This window comes from Tauraco erythrolophus, chromosome Z (genome assembly GCF_009769465.1).
Source record: "Tauraco erythrolophus isolate bTauEry1 chromosome Z, bTauEry1.pri, whole genome shotgun sequence".
Lineage (NCBI taxonomy): Eukaryota > Metazoa > Chordata > Aves > Musophagiformes > Musophagidae > Tauraco > Tauraco erythrolophus.
Window position 1 is genome coordinate 47,307,153 of NC_141496.1, and position 11,469 is coordinate 47,318,621.

Below are 11,469 nucleotides of genomic sequence, written 5' to 3' on the forward strand. Positions count from 1 at the left end.
ATTTAGTGAATACTGGCAACATTAACTTTTTCTGCAGCAAGTGGAGGTATAATTAGGGGCCCAGTGTTTAGGGGCTTCATTTCTCGGTTTTCGGACAGCCAATGTTTTTATTAAAACATCCTAATGTAGTGAAACTGTAAGAAACAGGACTCACCAGGCTGAAATGACCCTAGCCTGCAAACAGACATAGATGCCTGCAGAGCTTCATTATTCTTGTTGCAGGACCAATATTTACCAACTGGAGATTTAGTAAAACCATGATCTACCAATTCTTGTATCAATTTATTTCACCAAATGAGCAATTTACTGATGATAAACATCAACATGCCAAGACATGTTTAGCGGCATACTTTTAAAACAATGAAAGCACAGAAATTGTCGCAACGTGCTCTCCTGCAAAGCAGATACAACTATTGTATTTTTGAAAAGAATATGCAGATTGGATAGTGAAACAACTGATGAAGCTCTAGTATTGCATGACCTGACACCAATATTTGGCAAGAAGAGACATATTTGAATGGCCTAAGTTCTACCTAAATCCCGATACCTAACTTTCTGTTAGTGGGTTCTAGCTCTTCAGTGGTGCCACACAATATGAAAGAACAGCTCAGGCATTTAAACAGAACTTAGTCTAAACAGGGTCCCACTATGGTAGGTGCTACCTATTTTAACTTCCTGGGAACAATATTAATAGCTAAATGGTATTTTAGCACAAAGACAAATTCCATAAGAAAACTATTTCTTTAAAATAACCTTTTTTTACACAGTTAAACAAGAAGGTAATCCATTAACAGAGTTGCTTAGATCCACTGAGTATTTAGAAGGTTTAGTAGAAATTGAAGATAAAAAATAGATTACCTGCCTTTACAAAGTCAGGAGATTCCTTCAGTTAATTTTCCAATACTGCATGCACGCAAGTTTCAGTACACCTCTACATCAATGTCTTGATGAGGCCTGGAAAGCAAGTTGGAGAAGATATCAAACAATTAATCTTAATTTTTTTTGAGATATACAGCAGACAGCTTCCTAAAAAGACAGTTTAAGGACTGCTCGTATTTGCCACAAAGCAATCCTACAACCTGTAGTGAGTGATACTGGAACTGATGCAACCCAAGAAACAGGGCACTAAAGCAGAAGCACTGGGATATGCATTGTAGAGATATTCCCCTTTACGGAGGAGAAAATGCTATGGTTGCTAAATCTTGATGAAGAGCAACCTACTTGTCCTCAATTCTAGCAAATCGGGTTGTGCATCCCAGATCTGAAGCACCACATTAGGACTGAAGTAACCAGAGTGCTGGTCTCAGCTTTTCCACTCATTTCAAGATTGTGAGAGCATCGCTTCATCCTTAAACTTCCAACTTTTCATCTAAGTATACATATAGAAAAATTTCCTTGCTCCTATCTTGTATTTGTCCAAACTGCAAGTCATTCTACTTTACTATTCTGCTCCTATCTCCTTTTTTTTATGCAGGGAAAAGTAGTGCTTACACTTACATACAATTTAGGGTCTGCTTTTAGTATACAGCTCTTTGAAACGGACATTGCTAGAGCAACACAGCCCCCTAGTGTGGATGCAATTCATTTCCATACAATTGTGAGACACTAGCTTTAACCAGATCACACATGGTGATAATTACAGTGACTTTACTTAACAAAACATACCAATAATCAGGCGTATGGGGATTGGCAAATTTAATAGCTGAAATAGTTTAAATTTGGAGCAGTTCAGCTACCATTTTTGAGTGAATATCTGCGTCACTTCAACAAGATGGAATTAAATCATGTACCTTAATTCTGACACCTCATATCTCAAGGACTGGAATAACCTGGGGTATCACTTGTGTAAGATAATCCAGCACCATTTTCAGCAGTTGGGTTTTCACTGCTTGTCCAGTTGTGCCAACACAGCAAATTTGATCAGGATGCTGATACAGGTTGGGAGGAGCAAACGAACAATTCCCTGCTCAAATGAACTTCTTGATGTGGTTCTCTACATAGCCACGTAAATATCAGCTGCACAACAGTGGTATAGGAGGGAGGAGACAAGGAGGCAGTCTGGAAACAAGGAACCTAATGAAAATATACTCATATTTTCTCACCAGTATTCATATTCAGCTTGAATGTCTTTCCCAGTCCTCTATTTCTGCCTGTCTTTACAGGCAAATTTCAGCTCGTTTAGACTAAACAAGCTTTCCTAGTCATGTCTTATGTCCTTGTTCCTCTGGAGACCTTAGGAGTCTTTGTCTGCATTTCTTCCACTCCCAAGAGATAAGTCTTCAATACAGACATGCAATGCACAGTACTCCAGGGAAGAAAAGCTGAGGTTTTGTAAGTAAAGTAAGATTAACTGGAGTCAGAAAACGGAAGATGAGATATAAGATCATGGATTCAACAATTCACATGGAAGGAACTCACCTAGAACAATTGCCTAGAACCATTAGATACAAAAGACGAAAATTCAGGTTCGAGTCAGACAATAATCAAGACAGATTGCCTGAAAAAAGATGACATTGTCCCACGTGCTTAAGAAAGCAATGATGCACTGAATGATCATGCTTTTTTTTTTTTTTTAAGAGAAATGATTACTTGTGCTCTACAATTTAATAACCATGAAATATTTACATTTAAGCTTTTGGAGTCTTTCCCTGTCTGAATATAGAGTCAGTTTTATTAACTGGTATGTGGCTAAACCTTTTTACAAGCTTCAGATTTCTCCTCGCCTTTTATGTATTCTGTTTACATATATAAATATTAATGCCAAGAAAGGCCCATGAAACATGAGGCTTGACAAAAAAATCCAGTACTTTAACATTTAAATTTGGCCATAAAGAAGGTGAATAAACATTTTTTTCTCTCCATATATTGCAGATTGACTTAGTAATAAACATGAGGTTTATATTACTGGGATTAAATTGAAGGACTTTGTAATCAGTTTTTAATTTGGTGTCTATTCTCCTAAAGTTATGCTGCTGTTCTTCATGTTTCTGCATCAGTCAACTACCTCATCTCCCTTGCTGACTAAGGGGACTATTTCACAATTAATCTTCAATTATCTTCCGTGAAAATGGCACGTTTACCAGCATCAGTGATCTCATACAGCTAAATCAGTGCTTATAATTTTAAGATGGGCATGTAAAATGCCATGTAAAAACTTCCTACGCATTCATGTGCACAAAGTCTTTTTTCTGTTGCTGTTTTTTAAAAACATGCTTTTATCCACAGATGAAAACAAAGCGATTTTAGTTAAGACAATTGCCTTTGTAGACTAACATTTGAGAAAGAATATTAATAACCAAGTAACCATTTATGATCTTTAAAGCTCTGACTGTGTAAGGAATCAGCTGGTGAAAAAATGTTTTGTCCTGTTACAAGGTTCCCCAACGGTGGCTGCTGTTTGTGAAACCGTGCTCCCTCAAATACAGAGAACATTGCAGGAGAGAGCTATCCAGCTGCCTCACTTGGCGAAATTCACAACACAGTGCCATACTGCTCATGTTTACTGTGGCATTTCAACCATATCCAGTTAGAACAGCAGCACCTTAAATCATCTGTACAGATCATTTGATTTCCTACGTGCTACCTTTGTATCTACTCACAGGCAACCTGAAGTCAGTGATCAAAACCTTAATTCACTGTGATTAATAATTACAGTATTTTTAAAGAGCAAACAACATAGAGAAAGTCAGGTATGTGACCACCTAGAGAACCTGAGCATGCATAAGTCTATGGGACTTGACAAGAGGCATCCTAGAGCCCAGAGGGAATTGGCTGATGAAGTTGCCAAGCCACTCTCTACGGCATTTGAAAAGTCTTTGGTGATTGGAAAAAGGGAAATATTGCATCTGTTTTTAACAAGGGGTAGAAAGGAGGACTCTGAGAACTACCAACCTATCAGGCTCACCTCTGTGTCTGGGAAGATCATGGAACAGATTCTTCTAGAAGCTATGCTAAGGCACATGGAGGACAGGGAGGTGATTCAAGACAGTCAGCGTGGCTTCGCCAAGGGCAAGGCCTGCCTGACCAACCTAGTGGCCTTCTATGATAGAGTGAAAATGTCAGTGGACAAGGGAAGAGCTATGGATGTTGTCTACCCACACTTCTGTAAAGCCATTGACACAGTGATAGGCCCCCACAACATCCTTCTCTCTAAACTGGAGAGATATGATTTTGATGGGTGGACAGTTTGGTGGATGAGGACTTGGTTGCATGGTCACATCCAGAGCGTAGCGATCAACGGCTCAACGTTCAGATGAAGACTGGTGACAAATGATGTCCCTCAGGGGTCTGTGTTAGGACCAGTACTATTTAATGTCTTAATCAATGACATCGGCAGTGGGATTGAGCAAATTTGCAATTGACACCACGTTGAGTGCTGTGATTGACACACCTGTGGGAAGGGATGCCATCCAGAGGGACCAGGACAAAGTCAAGAAGTGAGACTGTGTGATCCTAATGAAGTTCAACAAGGCCAAGTGCAAGGTCCTGCACATGGGTTGGGGCAACCCCGGTATCAGTATAGACTGGGGTATGAAGGTATTGAGAGCAGTCCTCAATTGAGGAGGAAAGCTTGAGGGTACTGGTTGATGAGAAGCTCAATATGAGCCAGCAATATGCACTTGCAGCCCAGAAAGCCAATCACATCCTGGGCTGCATCCAAAGAAGCATGTCCAGCAGGTCAAGGGAAGGGATTCTGCCCCTCTACTCTGCTCTCATGAGACCCCACCTGGAGTACTGTGTTCAGCTCTGGCGTCCTTAACACAGGAAATACATGGATCTGTAGGTCCAGAAGAGGGCCACAAAAATGGTTGGAGGGCTGGGACAACTCTCCTGTGAAGAAACGCTGAGAGAGTCAGGGCTGTTTAGCCTGGAGAAGAAAAGGCTCTTGGGAGACCTTATTGCAGCCTGTTAATACTTAAAGGGGGCTTGTAAAAAGATGGGAAGAAACTTTTTGACAGGGTCTGTTGTCATAGAACAAGGAGCAATAGATTTAAACTAAGAGAAGGTAGATTTGGACTAGATATAAAGAAGAATTTTTTTATGATGAGGGTGGTGAAACACTGGAATAGGTTGCCCAGAGAGGTGACAGATGCCTCATTCCTGGAAACATTCAAGGTCAGATTGGACAGGGGTCTGAGCAACCTGATTTGTTGAAGATGTCCCTGCTCATTGCAAGGGGGTTGGACTATGTGGCCTTTAAAGGTCCCTTCTAACCCAAACTATTCTATGATTCTATATTTTATAAAACAGCTTAAAAATAAAAGTTATGGAAGGCACTGAGTCTCTTAGGCAAAATATTTTTGAGAGCAAATACTGTAATGAAAAGAGTGGTACAAACAGAACTAATTCTTTCCTGAGGAAATACCTGTGATTTGTCTCTTACAAGTGGCATCTTGAAGTTTAATTATTATTCTCTGTGAAATCATCAAAAAAATAACATCAAAGCCTCTAAACAGAAATAATAAATAATTTGACTCTCTGGGGAGTAACGCCTTTTTATTTACCTAATACAAAGACAATCAACCCTCCTCCTCAAAAAAGCACTGTGCTTCATCTATAAGGACAGTCAAAAATCATTAGAAAATGTTTGTGTTGCAGTCCACAATATAATCAAGATCTTTTTCCTCATGCTGACCAACACCCAGCATATAATACTTTTTCCCAACAAAGTGGTTGATCAAAATCCAGTAAAATTATTTTAAGGTTTCATAAATAATTCATGACTGCATTTTACATACAAATTGCCTCTTCTTCCAAGTGAAATATTAAATTTATTTTTTGAGGAAAAAATCAAAGAGATATTTAAAAGTGAACAACAAAACAGTTGTATGATAAATATTTTAAATACACTGGATTTTCTTAACTGTACTGTAATACTAATCAATGCAGGAACACACATGATTTAGCTGATCTGTTTTAAAATAAGTAGCAAAGGTACAATATCTTAAAAATGAATTAGCAGTGGTGCAATCAATCACATGAAGTCTCTCTTATTTATATTTTATTTTATTTTATTTTATTTTATTTTATTTTATTTTATTTTATTTTATTTTATTTTATAAACATCTGTATTGGGTTTGTATGGCAAGGTTTTGGTAACAGGGGGCTACAGAGGTGGCTTCTGTAGATGCTAGAAGCTTCCCCCATGTCGGATAGAGCCAATTCCAGCCGTCTCCAAGACCATCCTGCCTCTGGCCAGGGCCGAGCCCATCAGCAACAGTAGTAGTGCCTCTATGATAACATAGTTAAGAAGGGGGAAAAAAACCTGGGCAACAGCAATTGCAGACAGAGAAAGGAGTGAGAATATGTGAGAACGACTCTGCAGACATCCAAGGTCAGTGAAGAAGGAGGAGGAGGAGGAGGAGGAGGAGGTGCTCCAGGTGCTGGAGCAGAGACTTCCCTGCAACTCATGGTGAAGACCACAGTGAGGCAGGCTGTGCTCTGCAGCCCATGAAGGTTCACGGTGGAGCAGAGACTCACCTGCAGCCCATGGAGGACCTCACACTGGAGCAGGTGGATTCCCTGTGGGAAGCCGGTGCTGGAACAGGCTCCTGGCAGGACCTGTGGCCTCGTGGAGAGAGGACCCCACGACAGAGCAAGTTTGCTGGCAGGACTTGTGATGCCACGGGGACTCACACAGAAGCAACCTGTTCCTGAAGGACTGCACCCTGTGGAAGGGACCCATGCTGGAGCAGTTTGTGAGAAGCTGCGGCCTGTGAGAAGGACTCACATTAGAGAAGATCGTGGAGGACTGTCTTCCATGGAGGGACCCCACATTGGAGCAGAGAGAGAGTGTGAGGAGTCCTCTCCCTGAGGAGGAAGAGGGCAGAAACTACATGTGATTAACTGACCACAACCCCATTCCCCGTACACCTGCACCCGCTGGGCGGGAGGAGGTAGAGAACTCGGGAGTAAAGGTAAACCTGGGAAGAAGAGGGGCAGGGGAAAGGCGTTTTAAGATATGGTTTTATATCTTATCATTATCCTACGCTGATTTGATTCATAATAAATCAAACTAATTCTCCTGGTTTTAGCTGGGACCGGGTTAGCTCTTCTTTTTAGCAGCTAGTTTGTGGTTGGACGTGAAACTCCAAGGAGGACTGAACCACAAACATCAGCTTGCTATCAGCATTCTTCTCAGAGCGAGCCTGTGAGCAAAACCAAAACACAGAGCTCTTCTAGCTGCTAAAAAGAAGAGCTAACCCGATCCCAGCTAAAACCAGGACACTAATTTCTCCAAGTTGAGTGCATTGTGCCTGCGAAGGTAATTGGTCAGTGATCTCCTGTTCTTATCTTGACCCATGAGCGCTTCATTATATTCTCTCCCCGCTGTCCTGCTGAGGAGAGGGAGAGAGAGAACAGCTTTGGTGGGCACCTAGCATCCAGCCAGGGTCGACCCACCACAACAGTTTAATTTAATTTTCTTGGAATCCTTCTCTTTTAATTTCAAATTTAATTAGGCTGTAATTAAAAATCTTCTCTGTCATATGCATAGCAAACCTGTTTCAGAATTGTCAAACTACATATCAAAGTTAGCATATGCAACTTCTTGATACAGACCTCGAAATAATAACCTTTGACAGTTCAGTACACTACGAAATGAACTTCTAAGTTGACCAGGAAAACCAATAGCAAAATGAAGCTCAGTTCATAGAATCAGAATCTTCCAAACCAGACGCAGTGTGGGTTGGAAGAGACCTCAAAGATCATCTAGTTCCAAACCCCCTGCCATAGGCAGGGATACTTTTCACTAGATCACATTGCTCAAAGCCTCATCAAACCTGGCCTTGAACACTTCCAGGGATGGGGCATCCACAACTTCTCTGGGTAACCCGTTCCACTGCCTCACCACCCTCAGAATGAAGAATTTCTTCCTTAGATCTAATTGAAATCTCCCCTCTTTCAGTTTAAACCCATTGCCCCTTGTCCTATCACTACATGCCCTTGTAAAAAGTCCCTCTCCAGCTTTCCTGTAGGCCCCCTTCAAGTACTGCAATAAGATCACCCCAGAGCCTTCTCTTCTCCAGGCTGAACAGCCCCAACTCTCTCAGCCTGTCTTCATAGGAGAGGTGTTCCAGCCCTCGGATCATCTTGGTGGCCCTCCTCTGGACTTGCTCCAGCAGCTCCATGTCCTTCTTGTGTTGGGGACTCCAGAGCTGAATGCAGTATTCCAGGTGGGGTCTCATGAGAGCTGAGTAGAGGGGCAGAATCACCTCCCTCGACCTGCTGGCCACGCTTCTTTGGATGTAGCCCACAATATGGTTGGCTTTCTGGACTGCAAGTGCACATTGCCAGCTCATATTGAGCTTCTCATCAGCCAGAACCCCCAAGTCCTTTTCCTCAGGGCTGTTCTCAATCCATTCTCCACTCAGCCTGTACTTGTGCTTGGGATTGCCCTGACCCACGTGCAGGACCTTGCACTTGGCCTTGTTGAACTTCATGAGGTTCTCATAGGCCCATCTCTCCAGCCTGTCAAGGTCCCTCTGGATGGCACTCTTTCCCTCCAGCGTGTAGACCACACCACGGAGCTAGATGTCATCAGCAAACTTGCTGAGGGTGCACTCGATCCCACTGTCCATGTCACCGACAGAGATGTTAAACAGCACTGGCCCCAGTACTGACCCCTGAGGAACGCCACTCATCACTGGCCTCCACTTGGACATTGAACCATTGACCACAACTCTTTGAGTGCCGCCATCCAGCCAGTTCCTTATCCACCACCACGTTCATCCATCATATCCATGTCTCTCCAATTTAGATGTTGAGCAAGACAGTATCAAATGCTTTGGACAAGTCCAGGTAGATGACATCAATTGCTCTTCCTTTATCAACCAATGCTGTAATCTCATCCTAGAAGGCCACCAAATTTTTCAGGCATGATTTGCTCTTAGTGAAGCCATGTTGGCTGTCACCAATCATCTCCTTATTTTCCATGTGCCTTAGCATAGTTTCCAGAGGATCTGCTCCATGATCTTGCTGGGCACAGAGGTGAGACTGACTGGCCTGTAGTTCTCCTGAATCTTCATTTTTTCCCTTTCTAAAACCGGGGGCTAGGTTTCCCCTTTTCCTGTTGGTGGGAACTTTACTGGACTGCCACGACTTCTCATAACGGTTTAACAACTTCATCTGCCAGTTCCTTCAGGACCTGGAGATGCACCTCATCAGGTCCCATGGACTTGTGCACCTTCAGGTTCCTCAAATGGTCTCAAACCTGGTCTTCTCCTACAGTAGGTGGTTCTTAATTCTCCTAGCCCCTGCCTTTGCCTTCTGTAACTTGGGCAGTGAGCTAGAGCATTTGCCAGTGAAGACTGAGGCCAAAAAGTCATTGAGTACATCAGCCTTCTCCATATCCCAGGTAACTAGGTCTCCAGTTCCCTCACAGAGAGGGTCTACATTTTCCTTAGCCCTCCTTTTATCACCTATGTACCTATAGAAGCTTTTCTTGTCACCCTTGATGTCCCTGGCCAGATTTCGTTCCATCAGGGCTTTATTTTTCCTAACCTGGTCCCTGGTTGCTTGGGTAATTCCTACTACAGGCTACCTGTCCTTGCTTCCACCATCTGTAGGCTTCCTTTTTGTGTTTGAGCTTTTCCCGAGCTCCTTGTTCATCCCGGCAGACCTCCTGGCGTTTTTGCCTGACTCTCTCTTTGTTGGGATGCACTGCTCCTGAGCTTGGAGGAGGTGATCCTTGAATATTAACCAGCTTTCTTGGGCCCCTCTTCCCTCCAGGGCTTCATCCCATGCAACTTTACCAAGGAGATCCCTGAGGAAGCCAGTCTGCTCTCCTGAAATCCAGGGTAGTGAGCTTGCTGAGTGCCCTCCTAGTTGCCCTCAGGATCTTGAACGCCACCATTTTAAGGTCACTAGAGCCAAGGCTGCCCTTGAGTTTCACGTTCCCCACCAGCCCCTCCTTGTTGCTAAGAATGAGGTCTAGCATAGCACCTCTCCTCATTGGTTCCTCTATCACTTGGAGAAGGAAGTTATAATCAATGCTTTCCAAGAACCTGTTGGCTTGCTTATGCCCTGCTATGTCGTCCATTAACAGTTATCAGGGTGATTCAAGTTCCCCTTGAGGACCATGGCTCGTTAACGTGTGGCTGCTCCTATCTGTCTGTAGAGGGCCTCATCCACTCGGTCTTCCTGGTCAGGTGGCCTGTAGCAGACCCCCACTACTATGTACTGTGCCCTTCCTTTAATCCTGACCCATAAGCTCTCAGTTGGCTCCTCATCCGTCCCCAGGTGCAGCTCCATGCACTCCAGCTGGTCTTTGACATAGAGAGCAACACCTCCTCTTCGTCTCCCCTGGCTGTCCTTCCTAAAGAGTCTGTATCTTTCCATTCCGACGCTCCAGTCATAGGATTCATCTCACCACATCTCTGTGATGCCAATAAGATTATAGCCCTGCAGGCGTGCACATACCTCTCAACTTCTTTTGTTTATTCCCCTTCCCCACGCTCCCTGAGTTTGCACAGAGGCATTTAAGTTGGGCCTGCAGTGAAACTGACTTATTGGCTGGAGCGGCTGAAATTCCTTTCTGCTGCTCTTCACCGGCAAGCCTGATATTCCACTCCTCCTTCAAGCCTAGTTTAAATTCCTGTCAATGAGCCCCGCTAACTTGTGAGCAAAGTCCCTTGCTGTCCCTTTGAGAAAGGTGAATTCCATCTGGCATCAGCTAGCCTTGTGCCATATAGGCCATCTCATTATCAAAATTGTGGCAATGACACCAGCCACGGAGCCACGTATTAGCAGACCAGTCACCTCTGTTTCTTCCAGTGTCGCTGCCTGCAATTGGAAGGAAAGGCAAAAATATCCTGTGCTCCAGATGCCCTTACCACCTGTCCCAGGGCCATGAAGTCTCTCTTGATCACCCTTGCACTACACGTTGTGGCTTCATGGCCAACCACACAGAAGAGCAGTAATAGGTAATAGTCCGAGGGCTGTACCAAGCTAGGAGGTTTCCTGGCGATGCCCTTAACCCAGGCGCCAGAAGGCGGCAGACTTCCCTAAGAGGAGGGTCTCTCTGGCATATTGGATTCTCTGTTTCCCTCAGAAGGGAGTCGCCTACAAATATAACCCATCTTTTCTTCCTCATGGAGGTGGTTGTGATGAAGGGGGTATGCCTTTCTGACCCTGGCAACACCTCTGTTGTAGATGGACAGTCATCCACATCATCCATCGATGGGCCTTCCACATCCAGAGCCTCATACCTGTTGTGCAGAGGCACCTGGGAAGGTGAGGTGGGTAAGGCAGGTGTTCACCTGCCTCCCCGAGCATGGACTTGCCTCCATCCACTCCTTTCCTTTAAGCTATTGCCTTCGGCCTGGGAGAGAAGATACAGGATCCCCTTGATCTTGGATTTTTTTCTGGTGCTGCTCCTGTTTGTGTCTCAGGCTGAGCAGAGGAAAAGCCACTGTGTGCCAAGATCTGCTACTCCGCTGTGGATCAGACCCGCTCCAGAGCAGCTCCCCT